Source organism: Pseudopodoces humilis, chromosome 5 (genome assembly GCF_049639895.1).
Source record: "Pseudopodoces humilis isolate 2021_Gansu_Grassland_sample_001 chromosome 5, ASM4963989v1, whole genome shotgun sequence".
NCBI lineage: Eukaryota > Metazoa > Chordata > Aves > Passeriformes > Paridae > Pseudopodoces > Pseudopodoces humilis.
In genome coordinates, this window is record NC_142204.1 from 16,141,080 (window position 1) to 16,156,696 (window position 15,617).

The 15,617-nt window shown below is 42.1% G+C and overlaps 1 protein-coding gene across 3 annotated transcripts in view; it reads left to right on the top strand.

Moving 5' to 3' along the window:
- The window catches only part of PTN (pleiotrophin), a 75,680-nt gene that overhangs the window by 10,280 nt on the left and 49,783 nt on the right, over window positions 1-15,617 (top strand). The window contains exon 1 of one of the 3 annotated variants that reach the window (XM_088055515.1): window positions 4,818-4,836. The exons of 1 other annotated variant lie outside the window; for it this stretch is intronic. The gene's annotated coding sequence lies outside the window, so the exon portion shown is untranslated. Of the gene's footprint in view, window positions 1-4,817; window positions 4,837-11,481; window positions 11,501-15,617 lie in introns of those variants that run through there. One more of the 3 variants, XM_088055513.1, reaches the window with a different exon arrangement.

Consider the following 15,617-nt stretch of genomic DNA (forward strand, 5'->3'; position numbering starts at 1 on the left):
GCCTGATGCAAAGTGTGATTGGTATGAAATGAAGGGGATATTTTTTTAATCTCATTTATATCTGTCTTCTATTCCTTCAGGTTTAAAAAATATATATTCTAGGCATAAATACTTTTTGGAGTAGCAGAACTTCTAAGCTGCAGCTGCTGATCTCAGGTGAACTCTTGTTTCCATGCTCAGATTCCTGTATGGTTCCAGCTTTGCTGCCTTGCAGAGCTCAACCACTGAAGGCAGAAAGTGCTTCTGTAGCAGCAGCTACAGAATTAGAGAATTCTGTGAATTAGGCCTGGCTTTTCCCAAGGCATGGACCACTCTCTTCAGTCCAGTAGTAAAAGATGTGGAAGTGGATGGAAGAGCATGGGTTGAGTTCTGTGGAACCAGGCTTATGTAGATTTCTTAAAACTCTTTGCAAATAGTGTTCATCTTCCTTAGCTTTAAATGTGGACAGACCTGACAGGCGTTTTCCCCTTGGCAGATAAACCATGAGCAATCTGTTTTGGTTTGGAAGATGTATTTTCATTACTCTGAATAGCTGAGGTTTCCTGAATCTTATTTTTGAATTCATGTGTCTATAATGTCCTTATTTTCATAACCTCAACTTGTCTTTGCTTTAATCTCTCTTCTATTTAAATAGTGCAGTAGGTCACCTTTCATAAATATTGCACATTCTCTCGTGTTTCTCATTTGCAGTAGCCTTTTAGAGCCCCATGCCTAGCTCTAAATCAACAGAATATTTCAGTTTCTTTATTTCTAAGCATGCTCACAATTCACGCCCTTATTCCAGCAATCACATTTAGCTGAAATTTAACCCAGCATTCTATAATTTTAATTTCACAGTAGTTTTTTTCATATTGCAGTTAGCAATTTTAGAAGTGCTGTTCCAAAGTGTCTACTCTGAAATTACTCTTGCTGAGCACAGGGATGTGACATCATCTGTCTACAGAATTGTTTTGATGTCTAGAAGTTAGGTCAGTAGTCACTAGTGTATAGTGGTAAGAAAGCAGATAATTTTTTTTCTTTTGTTGGTTTTTTTTTTTTTTTTTCCATTAGACTTCAGTATATCTGTGGTGAATTTTATCTGGTATTTGTGTTGTCCAGTTGCCTGGATAGTTGTGAGAATGAGGACCCTCATACTGTTGGTTAACACCACATTCTATGGCCACCCTGTTTTGTTGCCTTGTGATGCTAGGCAGTACTTTGGGTGCTAAAACATCTCCCTTCTGTATGAAAAAATTAATATTGTTCTTATCCTGGGAGTCTCTGTTCCTTGGCTAATACTGAAAGAGTGACAAGGCTTTTCCTTTTGTCCCAAAGATGACAAAGTTCTCCTAACAGTTTCAAAGTCTTTGAAAATCTGAACAATTTACATCTAGTGAAAAATGGTCAGGATGTGTTTTTAAAGCCTTTTTGTAGGTTAGTGAGGCATGCTTTATCATTGTGAGAAATGTGCTTTTTTAGACTTCTCTAGTTTGTGGGGCTCCTATTTCAGCTGGTTTTCACTTGCCTTTGACTGGCTTTTCTCAGCTCTGGAAATGCAGTTTAGTGCAATCAAATTTCTCAAGTAGTTTCTTTTTTTCATTTGCTTTATTTTGTTTCCCCTAACTCTGTCTGGCAGTTCTGCCTCAAGTTCTTTACTTGTATAACCCTGGGCCATGCGTCTCCCTCCCCTGCTCTGAAGTGAAAACCGAAGCAGGGGAGCCATTTAACTTCTGTGCAATCTCTCTTTCTGCCCTCACTGACTTTGTGTCGGGAGAGTCTGCAGGACCCACCAGCTCTTCTGGAGTTCCAGTCTCCCATCTGCTTAAGGAATGCCTTATTACTTGTCACTATGCATTTGCTTCCCTGTTCTTCAGCCTTGCTCTTGGACCTCCTAATCTCCATTTTACATCTCACCTGCCAAAGTTGTTCTCTCCTATTAGTTTCACTTGTGCTGCATTTCCATTTTCTTTCTCTTAAAGATATTCTGTGAGTGAATAAATTCTTAAACTACATTGGCAAAGTAATTTTGGTTTGTTTTTTTTTTTTTTTTTTTTCTTTTTTTCCTGACTGACCAGAAGTATCATCAGTTATTGCATTTTGGCATCATTTCAGAATATCTGTGCTCATTGTTGGCATGCTTTTTGAAAGGATGGCTCTCAGGGAACAGAAAGGAGCAACTCCCAGTTTCTGTGATTTTTTTTAAAACCTGGTTCTCTTAGCACTGATAATGACCTGCCAGTCATACACCATAATCAGGTGGTAACTGTGGTGTGAAGATTTCAAATGAGTGTGAGAGAATTCTATGTTTGCATCCTGTGGAAATGTATCTGAGCTGCCACAGTCCTCACTTTAGAAATAAGTCTAGAAGCAGCCCTAACTCCTTAATCAATTCTTTTTCATTGCTTGGGACTTACTCACTGTCGATTTTCCTTCTGCAGTCTTCAAACTAACTGCCACCACGTGAGTTGATTGCACTGACAAGAAATAATTTATAAAAATTATCGTACTTTGACCTTTATAGAAAATGGTAATGTCATCATTTGTGCACCAAGTATTTCAGATCGATCAGCCCTGGTCTGAATTGGAGGCTTGTATATTATCACCCTCAAAATTTCTAGCTGGAAACTCTCACCTACTGCACCTCCCTGCAAGGAAAACTTGAAAAGTCCTATTTGTCCTGACTTCTTCCTTAGCTGGTTTGTGTGCAATGTTGTATGTTTTTGCCTTTTAGAAGGATTCCCTCCAAGCAGTTTAGCAAACATCCTGATCCAAAGTATCTGAAGGTCCACCAAAGTAACTAAATATATATTTAAAAGTAAATGTGTATGTATATATAGGGTCATTGTGATTTAGATTGGTGGTAAAATGTAACAGTTTTTGTGCTCCTGCCTTGTTTGGGTGGGGGGTGGGGTGGTGTGTTTGTTTTTTTTTTTGTTTTGTTGTTTTAATTAACACCTGTTAATTAACAAACTGTGCTCCAGGAAGCTGTTTGTGATATTAGAAATGTGAGCTAATTGCGCCCACGTACATCTAATTTGCTGCCCTGATGCTTTTCAGCTGTGGAAAATGTGTAACTATTTGGAAACAAGTATGTTGTCAGAAGTACAATATCCTGTGCAAACTACCCATTTTCCCTTAAGTCTGACTGTGTTCAGTTTATCTGATGCTGACTTTGTCTCCAGACATCTCACAGAAAATTATTTTAATACTGACTTCGCATACTAACACTTATGCTTCTAAAATGTCTTTCATTTAACTCCTAGAATTATTGATCTTATTTGTTGTTTAAAATTGATGTTTAATCTACCCTCTTTCTCCCCTTTCTGATTCCTGTCATGGAAAATCAAGCCTTAGTAAGTTGAGGTTGCAGGTACTTTAATGTTATTACCTTTTAGGAGTGGAATCCCAAAGCAACTCTTTTTTTTGAAAGAGAGGAAGCTTTTGTTTCAGCCTTCATTTTGGAGCTATCCCACATGCTCAGCAGTGGTGGGAGGGCAGGGCTTGGGCATCTGCCACTGTGCTTTCTCCTCAGCAGGTGATGTGCAGCCCTTTCCTCGGGTTGCATTCCCGTGCACATATGGAAAGGGAGAAATGGGACAGTAGTGTCTTATCACAAGCTGATGTCACAACAAGCCGTCTTGAAACATCTCTGTGCTTGCTTTTTTTTTATTTTTTTTTTCTATTTTGATGCATGCCAGCATCTTTTTAGCAGAAGAAAATCAACTTATGCAAACATATGCCAAGATCAGGAAGGGAAGGCTATTTGAGCAGGAAGTATGAAATGGGTTTGTCTTTAACAGTTGGTTTTCTCTCTTTGTGCTATTGGAACAAGATTTATAACAGTGATTAGTAATCACAAAGGTCATCCAAGCCATTTTAAATTCGTATCTTTAGAGAAAAGCATCCCTGAAGGAATATATGAAGAGGAAAGAGGCAATTGTGAGCCCGAGCTAGGCAGCACCCACATGTTCTTCCTTTTTAGCAAAGTGGTGTGTGCAGGTTGGGTGCATTGCTGCTTGTCAGCCCTGTCTCTCAGCATTTCCATATAAGCCTGCTAACTGGATTGGGCTGGACTTAAGAAAGAGCTCATTCCTAATCTTGATGAGCCTCAAGTGGCTTTTATGGAGGGTGCTGTGCATGGGCACAAGGGCTTTAGTGTTCCTTGTCATCATGTGAGTCACTAAATGCCTCACAGGTTTGGCTGTGGCACACACAGCACCAGGAGTGACAGAAGCCAACTGGGGTTGCAGAACCTCCTGCTTCTAAAGGTGAGCTTTTAGAATATTTGCCTACCGTGCCTCTGAGTGTGGCAAATGAAGGGGGGACAACAAGGAGCTTTTACTTAAAGTCAATCATTGTTTAGGTAGAACTTGAGGAAAAACATGCCCGGTTTGAAAGGTGCTCCCCTGTGGAAAGTCTTTGGAAATGAAATAACCTGACCTTTTTTAATAGCACACCTGTGCTTGACATCCAGCTGCTGATGCCACTGCACTGAGCTGCATGGATTTGTGGGGGAGGGAAGAATTTAAGTGTGCTGATCAGAGTTCAGTGGAAATGTTTTTGCCATATGACAGATAGAAACAAGGACTGCCAGCCTCCTGGGACTTGGAGTGACCCTTCAGCTTGGTCTGGTGGGATTGTTCTCGAGGATTTGGTGACCCTGTTAACACAGCAGCAGTGTGTTCTCTGCTGCTCTGGTGCTCACCACGGCTCACCCAGGGTCCATGACATTGTCTTATGGTGTGCTTTCCCATGTGTGTGGTTTGCAGGATTCCAGCAGCTCTGTGAGGTCCCAGCGAAACCTACAAGTGATCCCGTTCTCCTCCCTCCCTGTGTGCGTGGTGGAGCACACAGCAGGTGTGTATAACAGGCAAATCACAGCAACCGAGGTCAGGAGAAGTCAAAACGATCTGGACAAATCAGTTTCTCTGCAACTGAGAGCTCTTCACAGTGAAATGGAGCACACTGTCCTTTGGGGTTAATAAAATGCACAGACACAAGATTTGGAAATGTATGGTAGCAGGAGGCAGTCTGAGAGCAGTTCTTATTTGCTGCCAAGAGTGCTGAGTGTTCATCTTTTAACCCAGTCCCTCCAGGACAGCTGAGCTGTAGCTGTGGTCTCTATGGGCTCTTTGGTGCACAGACACTAACCTCGTTACTGTATGCTTTCAGTTACGACACATTTTGGTGTGAGAATTTCCAAGTGAGAATTTGGCGTAGTGGCTAAAATGTGCTTGACCCCATTTGGTGCCACCTCAGCATCTGTCTTTTTGGAGGCCGGCTTGCTTTGGAGCTGGGGAGGCTGCTGAAGAGGCAGAGACCTCTCAAAACATTTGACTTTGTGATTCCTGGAACATCCACCATAGCTGTAAAGGCAGGTGAAGATGGTGTCCATGAAAGGACCAGAGAGGATTGATTGCGGGGTGCTCTAAACCCGAGGAGAGGACTTTGGTGTGTTATGACAAACATAGACAGGACATGCTGGGAAGCCCCCAGGCCTAACACTGGTTGGAAAACAAGCTGCATTGTTGTGCTCTTAGACCAGGTTTTGGCCAGGCTTGGGACAGCTGTTGGGGTGGTGGAGCTGGGAAAAAGGGCTCTTACTCTGTGGGGAGCACTGGATGCTGCAGGTAGTGATTAAGAAATGGTGTGAGTACAGGGACACCAAGGAATGCAGTAGAAATGTATTTTTTTTATTTTTTTTTTCATCCTTGTGGGTAGAAGAGGACTGTGAATACAGAGGAAGTGCTGTAGGATAAGATGTTTTTATGGAAGACCAGGGCAAGAGAAGTGAAATGATGCGGTGTGAAATGCTTTGGCAGAGTTGTGTGTAGGAAGGTTACATTTTGCTTGTGTGCAGCAAACTTGCTGTAGTTAATAGTATTTAATGCTATTATTTGTTTTCTGAGGTTTTCTTTTCCTCTCTTTTAAGCAGCCTATTTACCACATAAAGGAAAACAAAATGTTATTCATATATGTAGTGCCTTCCAGGGAACTGTGAGGAGTCCAGAGCAGTTTGAAGCTGACACAGATTTATTTATTCCTGGCAGAAAAATCAGTTCCTGGGATGCTGTGGGGACCCCAAGTGGGTGTGTGATTGGGCTTTCTTGAAAGTCCAGCTTCTTGTGTCGTACTGTCCATTCAAAAGATTTCAGGACATTTTTAAAAGCTGGCCATGATCTGGGCCCGTGTGTGATTGTTCTCTCCCATTCTCCTTGCTATCCTAGCTATTAAATTGCAGTGCCTGAGCTTTGAGAAGAAATCCCATCACAAATTGCATGGAATCTCTGGATTTTTTACTAGATACAGAGTTCAGGCTTTCTCTTGCTCTTCATTGGGAAAAAGGAGGGTGAAAAAAATCTATTGCTGAAAGCATACTGGGTGAAAAAGACAAGAGCTTAAATAAATACACCTTATGGTCCTTTGGTTGTAAGGACAAGTGGGTGTAGTATCAGACTGCAAGGGAGATCAAAGGCAGAGCTCCTTCAAAGACTTCCTTCCCCAGGCATGAGCTGGCTGCTGTGATGGCAGAGAGACTCTTGGAGGAGGTTGATGTTATGGTGCTCCTCAGAAGCCTGGGTGTTAAATAGCATCCCTTCCCCATTTTCCAGTCACACGGCTGCATGAGATAAAAGCCTCCTCGAACTCCAGGACCTTGGATCGGTCTTGCAAAACCCAGCCAGCCATTGTGAGTGTGGTTAATTCACACCGTCGCCACTGAAGACAAAATGGATCTTTGAAACAAATGTGGTGGTGGGGGTAAACCCATCAATCATGTGAATGCTGCTTTACAGTAATTCACAAGTGCAGCTTTTCTCTCCAGCAAGGGCTGGCCGAGGCCGATCAATCCCTTGGCTCTCAAATAGGTCTCAGCAGGCAGTAGCTTGCTCCTTGTGGGTTTGTATGTACATGAAAGCCCACTTTATATTAACTCTGTGGAATAGTATTTTTCCCCTCTCTCTAAACCCCTTAGCAGTACTTCAGTGTAATTATACTCATTGAATACGGTACTGACAGCCCCACTCCTCCCCCTTTCCTGTCAGGATATTTGCCTAAAAATCGCTAGATGAAGAAAATCCAAAACAATGATGGGATTCTGGCCTTCTGGATAGGTTTTTATTGATTAAATGTAACTCAATGGTCATACTTTCAAGTATTTTCTTTAAAGCTGAAGACTGAAAGCATGTTTTAATTTTTTTTCTTTTAAAAATTAAAGAAGAATTAGACTTTAGTCCATAAGGAAAATGTTAAATATTGCAAAAGTCATTACTAACTGAGCATTGGAGTAATTATTAACAGTTTGAGGCTGCTGAGGACCTCCTTCTACCTTTCTGGAAAGAGGGAAAGACATCAGGAGAAGGCAGGGAGCCTCTTTCCAGCCTTTTCTATGTCTGTGTCTTAGGCTTGGGTGACACTTTCCCTGTCCTGTTTCAATGCTGAAAATAATGATGCAAGCGGCTCAGCACAGCATGTTTTAGCCCTTTCTACCTCCATCTGTACGAATGAAACTTACATAGTGGAAATATCTGGAAAGCAGTGATTATAAGGGATTTTAGGGGGTCATAGGAGGCAGGAATTGGCAGGTGAACTCTGAATGTAGTGCTGTGGAGAAAAGTCTAAAACCAAATCTCTGACATATGTCTGAGAGGGCCAGACCAGGGTGATGACAGAGGTACCAGGATAAGACATCCTGTGTTGGTGTTGACACTTTCAAAAGATGAAAAAAAGGAAAGTAAAAAAAAAAAAGAAAGGAAAGCAAAAACTCTCCATCAAAATAGCGTCTGGAGAAAGTTTGCTCTGCAGCTTAAAGAGCTTAGTCTGCCTGACAAACTCAAGAGGAACAGATAACCACATTCTAAATATCTCCTAGGGAAGAAAAATTACGAATACTAAAGGCCTCTCTAACTTGCTGAGGAGAGCTATGATAAGAAAAATTCAATTACAAACTAATTTACTATATTACAGTGTTGATGGTGGGAGGCGGGGTGATAATTTCACAAAAGCTTTCCTTAGAAGGCAGGGGATCCCTCATCTTTCAAGGTGTAAATGGCAAATGTGGAGTTGTGGATAGCAGAAGATTGGTACAAGGAGCTAACTCTGGGCTTTTGCATAAGGACATCCATTTTGTCTTGACAGAAGAGTTTTTCTCAGCTTCTCAGAGGTGAAATGTGGGTAGGTCAGGGAAGCAGAAGCTTGTGTTTTAAAAGACAGCAAATGTGTCCTGCTTTAGCAAGTAATTGAGTTCCCTTTTTAACTATGATATGCAAATACTGTAATTTAGGTGCCAATTTGCTTCCTACAAAGGCTGTGACATGTTGCAAGTCACACCTCTTGTGTGCCCTTTATCATATCAATTTGTAACTTGGCTCCTGTAAACCTAGAGAAATAGAGTCAAACATCATGTGAAAAGCAGAGGGAACAGGGAAACATGCATCATAGAAAATAAAAAAGCCATGTTGGGAGGTCATTTACCAGCAAAGTTGCTTACTCTTTCCTTTCTAAGCATATTTTGGTTATTGGTAGTTTTTCTTGTTTTCTTTCTGTTTTTTTCTCCTGCTTACCTTATCTTTTTGGAATGCTAGCTAAGTGCATGCTTGCCTTTCCAGTCAAGAGATATTTTCTTGACAGCAGACAGGCAGGCTGCAGCCCTTATTCCTGAAAGCCAGGTCCTTGGGCACAAAAGGTCTCCACCAACCATGATCTTCCTCTCTTCAAGTCTCACCTGTGTGAAGCTTCTTAAAAAGGGGAGTCTGTATGAAGAAAAACATGCATTTTTTGAGATAGGTGGATTGTGTTTAGGTGGGGTGGAGGAGATGTCAGCTTTATAGGCTTCTTTTGCTTGTGGGAGCCCCACATGCTTTTCTGGTCATGTGGATAAGCCAGTTCTGTTTCCAGAATCAAAGGAAATGCTGATTTTCCTCTCATTGAGAAGAACGAAGAATCTTAGCAGCTTTGAACTCTAGTTCAATTTGTGCACTGGCTATAGCTATAATAAATTGCTGGCTTTATTTAAGAAGATTCTGAAACATCAGATACAAAGCAGGATTTTCCCAAATGGGAAAATTTGTTTGTTCCTCTCTCTGAGAATAGTCTTGAGATTGTGTAATACAACTTGAGTGGGGAGGACAGGGGGAAAGAAAGCAGAAGTTGTAAGTCTATGATGTGGAAGGTGGTTATAGACTACATCAGTTCCACAGACCTTAGAGCAGCCTCTGTTCTCTGTCCTGCTCTGTTTTACACAAGGATCATTCCCCCAGTGAGCATTAAGACCCATTACCTTTTGTTTTGTCTCTGTGATGAATTTTGCCTGTTTTGATGATTGTGTTGATCTAGTGGAACCATCTGGTGGTTCAGCTTCAAAAGGCTGAAACTTTAGGCTGGAAACTTTGGGTAGAAGTGCCAGGATTGGGCCATCCTGGGTTCTGTGGAGTGGCAGGAAAGTAATTCTAGATTTCTAGAGCTGATGAGATATTTATTCTCAAGCTTTATGCAGGTGTCTCCTCCTGTTGCTACAAAAAGTGTTTTCAACAAGTTGTGTTGTTTAGGCCAAGGGATCTTAATTTTGAACTTTCTTCTGTGAGCAGTTGCTCAGGTAGCAAACTTTGTAGCACAACAGAGGACTTTTGTTTAAACAAATCACACAATAATTGTTACCAGAGCCAGATAACTACAGATGAGCAGGCAGATTGATGAGATTAGAAGGGCAGCAGTAGATACCACAAACAGAGGCGTATACCTTATGAGCTCTTCTGATTAGCTCCTGTAATCCTTAAACAGACTTTACTGAGCTGTGCCTGGTTGAATTGTTCTCTCGTGAGACACTGTGTTTTGATTTGTGTTGCTGACACAGAAGAACCATCCATGCTACCTTTTGAGTAATTGTGAGCTGCCAAGGCTGGGAGTTCAAAGGCTGGAGCACACTGAATTGGGGAAAGGCAGCCAGGAGCTGGTGCTCTTGGTGAACAGATGGTGACCCAGAAAGCTGTCTGCTCAGCAGTAAGTACTTAATGACATGCAGGTGTCCTTCACGTTTGGAGCACTGAAGTTTTTAAATTTACTGTAGGAAGTTTAGTTGAAGACCAAATGAGGCTTCCCCACCTCTGTGGAGCCATTTGTGGCACAATTTGCTGCTTCCAGAATCTGTCTGTTTAACATAAACAGATGTGCAGCACAGAGCTGACCTGAACCGCCCTACAGCAGGAATTAAGCATGGAACCAGAGACATCTTCATTCAAGACAATTCAAAGCCTTAGCCTGAGGCCACCAGAGAGAAGAAGCATTTAGAGGGTAACTCCTCACTAAAGTATTAGTGATCTCTGTTCTTAACAGTACCACAAGTTTGTTATGCCAGAGCTGTGTGTTTGCTCTGCCTGGGTGGAATAGCATATCCTATGAGCTTTTGCCGTGCCATGAATAAACAGTGACTTTTTTAAGAACTAGCAAAACTTTTCCTAAGTGATCTTTCTGTTTGCAAGCCAGCTTTGAATAGGCAAAGCTCCATGGAGGTGAGAAGGGAAGAGGTGTGTGGGTCAGAGACCTGGTGAAGATGAGGCAAGGTGTGAGGATCATCACTGTTGGGTTTCTAGGTCTCCTTCCTTTTCCCCTCAGCTGTGCTGAGCTGTGCACTCCCTTCTGTCCTCAGCCTATGAGTCTGTGGCATTACTTCAATGCTTCTCATGAAGGACAGGGCACAGAGGGCTAGCAACAATTCTGCGTTGTGCCTTCAGTGCTGGCATCCCTCCCTAGTGAGATGTGCCTCACTAGCTTTAAAAGGTAATACCTGTGGTCTTAGCAAGCCTTTGTGTGTTTGGAGGGATGACTCCCCAATATCAGGGGATGAAGGTAAAAACACCACCTCAATAGCAGGCAGTTCTGCAGGTGAAAATGGTGGGACCTGTACCTACTTCTGTTTTTGATAGAGGTGTTTTCTCCTAGCTGTGGAAGAGACATTTGGAAGCAATGGAGAATGCCAGCCTTAGTTTCAGGTAATTTGTATACAAGTTGCCAATTTTGTTTTTGTTTATTCCAAAAGCTTTGTTAATATACTGGCTCCCTCTTACTGTGTTTCCCAGGCCATATATTGTATATATTCTGAAGTGAGTGTTTCTGCTTGTGTGCCTGAATTTCCCTTCCTGAGGACTCCTCAGGGTATCTCAGGCTAGGGCAGGGTATGAGCCACCGTGGAGGGTAATACAGATTAACCAAAAGCTGAAGCTTAAGTGTGAGCTCTGGGTCTGAGCTCACTGGCCAGCAGAGGTGCTAACGTCATTCCCAGGAAGCTTGGCTTGGCATCCAGCTCACTGAATTAACACTGAATAAAGTTTAATGATTCCTGCCTCTCGGGTGATACCTTTTCACTCCAATGCTAAAAAAAAGGAATTAAATTGGCAAAAGGATTGGAGGAATGAAAGAGAATCATGCCTGATTAGCTTTCGGAAGGAGGAAAAAGAATCTCACGGTTCAGAATGGTAATGGCTCTGCAAGGGGCAGCTATCTCATGGAGTTATCACTTAATCTCTAGGTAGGCTCTCTTCTGAGTCCTACTTAATGGGTAAGCTTTGGACTGGCGTTCACTGAAAAGGAGAACTGCATTCATTATTATTTCTCTGTTGGGATAAGGCTGGAAGGCAGTCTTAGGTAAGAATTTGCCTCTTACTGAGATCTGCCCTTTACAACTTTTCTCCCATAACCATCCCCAAGGGCCCTGCTGGCTTCTGCCTAATTTTTGGTGTGCTTGAGGTGAATTTTGCCTGGTTATTCTGGGAAGTCATCAATTATATAAATTCATATAATCTATGACACCCTTATCTAATACCTTTGCAAAAGACTCTGGGTTTAGGGAATCACTTGTTACAGCTTGTTGCCTTCCTTCTGTCCTGCTTATCTCTTTTTCAAGTGGTGCAGGAAAATTAAGCTCTTTGGAACTGCTGCATTTCAGACTTTCCTCTCTGTCCTTGTCCCTTTCTTTCTGTCACTGGCATCAGCAAGCTCCCCCAGCTCTTTAAGACAGCATGCAGTAGCACATTCTCCTTTGTCTGGCATCGGGATATGTGGTGTCATTTGACTCTCTTTTTAATTATTATTGGTTTACTGTGCATCTGATTCAGATGCTCTGAAAAGAAAGAGCTCTTTGCAGTTGTAGGGAGGTTGCAAGAAATGGGAAAATTGGAGGAATGCACCCGAATGCTGGTGCTATGTCTGAGTGAATTAAGCTATTGCCTCTAGAGTGTTTTACTCCCTGGTGCTAAAAATTGCTTTGGTGTTCGATTGATATCACATATGAAGACAAATCAAGCTGTGTGTTGTGGAGGTGATGGGGAGGACAGACAGGTGTATGTTTTGGGAGAAAAATACTCTCTAAAGTAGATTTGCTGAATGGGATTTAAACACTAAAAACACAGCTTTGTTTCTAAGTATGGAATTTAAACACTAAAAACACAGCTTTGTTTCTAATTATATTTTTTCCTTTCCATGAGTGGTCCATCCTTCAGACTTTCACTGAGATTTCTTTTCAGGCATTTCTCCCCTTTCCCCTCAAATTTCTAGCCTTTTCCTGGTAATCCTTTCCCAAGAAATTCTGTCTTGGGAAGGGGCTGAGGAAACCACCCCTGCTCCCAAAACCAGCATCTTTCTTGGTGGAATCTGTAGTTTTTGCAAGTGAACTATGTTCCCTCACACCTCCTGTGCTTTTCTTTTTCAAATCACATAACTTCCTGCATGAGGTAACCTTTTCTGTCTCAGGCTGTCTCTCTCTCTTGCCTGCTCTGCCTCTGGCTTGCTCTCTGGGTCCCTTGCTCAGTGATGAATGAGTTTCATTCATCTTTCTTTTGGGGGCTCTGTGAAAAGCTTTAGACTTTGCCTGCTCCCATTTTTTCGCTCAGCTATTCATTTCCATGGCGATGGAGAAAGGAGGGGGGTGGCAGAGTGGGTGGCAGTAGGGCCAGAGGTCAAGAGTGGCCACTTTCTGAATTAAAGCTTTGAATTCCATTAAAGGTGACACGTTGTAACCTGGAGTAACTCTCCAAGAACTTGGCTGTCAAAGTCATCAAAGCAAAGAGAGAGGGAGGCAGGAGAAAGAGAGAGATCAGAGGAGGAGGAGGAAACCAAGAGCTTGGAGCTGCTGTCAGGATTACATCTGGTGACTTAATATAGGGTAGTTCATTTGTGTTGCCATACACTGTGCTTCAGTGAGGCCGTGCTCCGAAATCTGCATGTGGATGGGGTGTGTGAGCTAGGGAGGATTCCCCTCATCCTGTGATCAACAAATGTAATCTTCTGATTAAGTAAACAGCCCTTCTCCTCTGAGAAATGGGAGGGGGAAATTGAGTACGGATAAGAATCCCAGCTACTTTGGCATTTCACTAGGTTATTTTTTCATTTCTTTTGAAGAGGTGCCAGGAGGACTTGGCCCATAAAGAGGAGGAATCATACAAACAGTCATCATACAAAAAGTCTCTGAGTGAAAGTCTGTGTCCCAGAAGGTAGCATGTGAAGTAACAAAGTGTATCAAGCTGTTTCCAAACGCCCAAAATTTAGGTGTTTTAAACACTAATCTAGGAAACTCGCCAATCCCTATAATAAAAAACCCCAAAACAACATGAAACAAGAAAAAACCAAAACAAAACCTGCTGAATTTTGACATTTGCAGATGTTTTTTCTCTGAAGGCTGATGATACAGGGGAGGAATTGGAAGGAGGCACCAGGACCTTACGCTGTGTGTGTTACATTCTGATTTCACATCGCTTCTTTGAATGGTCTCATCAATTGGTGATCAAGTCTGTGCTAAGATTCCCCTTTTTTCACTTCTGTGACCTGATGAGGCAGTGGTCCAAAGCAGAATTTTCTGTTAGGGATCTTGCTTCTGATACCACTGAGTTTCAGAACTTGTTATCCCTCCATCTCCAAGGTTTCCATTTCTTCTTGTATGATGACCTGTGCCTAATATGAACCAGCATGAAAGCCTGCTAACTGGGGAGTGGAAAAAATTTGTCATGCTCAATTTCTTGAGTTTTCTGTAATAAATGAAAATGTGAATGTTTGGTGCTCAACTCCTTGAGGAACCTGCCTGGAAACCTTGCCCCAGCATTATGTTGCTCAGCTTGCTAAATCTGTGTAGATCCCAGACTGAGCAATACTGTTCTTGCCAGTCCTGAGTGTGCTGCTGTCAAAAACTGTGCTGTGTGATCAGGAACCAAAGTTCATAAAAGTCTCTCTGTACTCTGAGTCATACTTGATATGAAGCCTTCAGCATCCAGGTCAAGTTGGGCTATCTGGAAGGACTCAGTTCCTTCTCCTTCAGGATACTTGACACTTCTTAGAAAGGTTTTTCTTGTAATTATGGTTTCTCTGCTTATTTTGCCACTCACTAGCATCCCTGAGCTTCCCTGCAGCCCTGTAATGAACAGCTTAACCTGCTAAAGGTAGAGGAGGATTCTGAGGTTTTTATTTTGCTAGGAAAGTGTGGTTTTTATTGCTGGAGGCTATTAGGTTTCTTTGCTAAAAGTTGACTGTGACAGACTCTTGCTGTTGTATATTTTTGTTATTATGCATGCCTTCAAATACAAAAATGAATTCTGGAGTCTTGTAAAATAATAATCTTAATGATACTTTTTAATTTTCCAAGTCTGTATTTTCATGGAGTTTTTTTACTGACATGTGGTATATAAGGCAGTATTAGCCAGTAATTGGTCTAGTAATGTAACACATTATTTTTTAATCTTAGGCATGTCTTCACTTGTTTAAAAAGCAATAATGAAGGACTTGTGGCAAAAGGAACACTGGGTTTTTCAGACTAATTTGCACAAACCCTGCATCTTTGCAATGGAGTAAGAATTGAGGCTGTATATAGTTACTACAGGAGGTAAAAAATGAGGTACTAGGAAAGTTATTAGGAAAGTGTGATATTAATGTGCAACTTTTGTTTGTTTGCTTTGGGTTTGGGGGCTAGGGAAGATAGGGAAGGCATAGCTTGATTTGCCAGAAATCATCTGAACTGACAAGCAAAGGCAGAATGGAGGCTTACATTGCTGAATGAGTCCTATCAGTCAAAGGCAACTGTAAAGATGTTAAAATTCCACTAATGAGGAGAGAATCAGCTGTAATATTCATTATTCTGTGCTATAGCAGAGGCTGCTGAGAGGAAGAGCTCTAACTTTGGAGAAATGCTGCAGCTAATAAAGGCAGGGAAAGAAAGGATCAAAACTGCAACAGCAACTTCTGGTTCAGAGGTATGCAAACTGGGGCAGAGGGGACCCCAGAAATAGGCCAGAGTGAATGGAGAATAAAGGCATAGGAGGTCTTTTTACATGAGAGGTAGAAGGAGGCAGTGCAGGGACTGAGAGTGGAGAGTTTCTTTGTTAATAAGGAAGATATTGGCCTACTTTAGCGCACTCAGACTGTGTTTGGCAGCACATGAATAGGAGGGGAGCCGCTATCGTGCTTGTAATCGTGGCACTTGATGGGAGGTTTCCCTGTATCTGCAGGATGGTGAGGTTGATGCAGCAGTATCTCAGAGAAAGGTGCTGTGAGCTGCCTCAGGAGCAGCACCTGGACCAAGTGTACTGGCCACTGAACTAGGGCTATTCTCTTCTTAAGAGATCTGTCTACTATGTTAATCTGCTTTTGTTGGTGAGATGCTT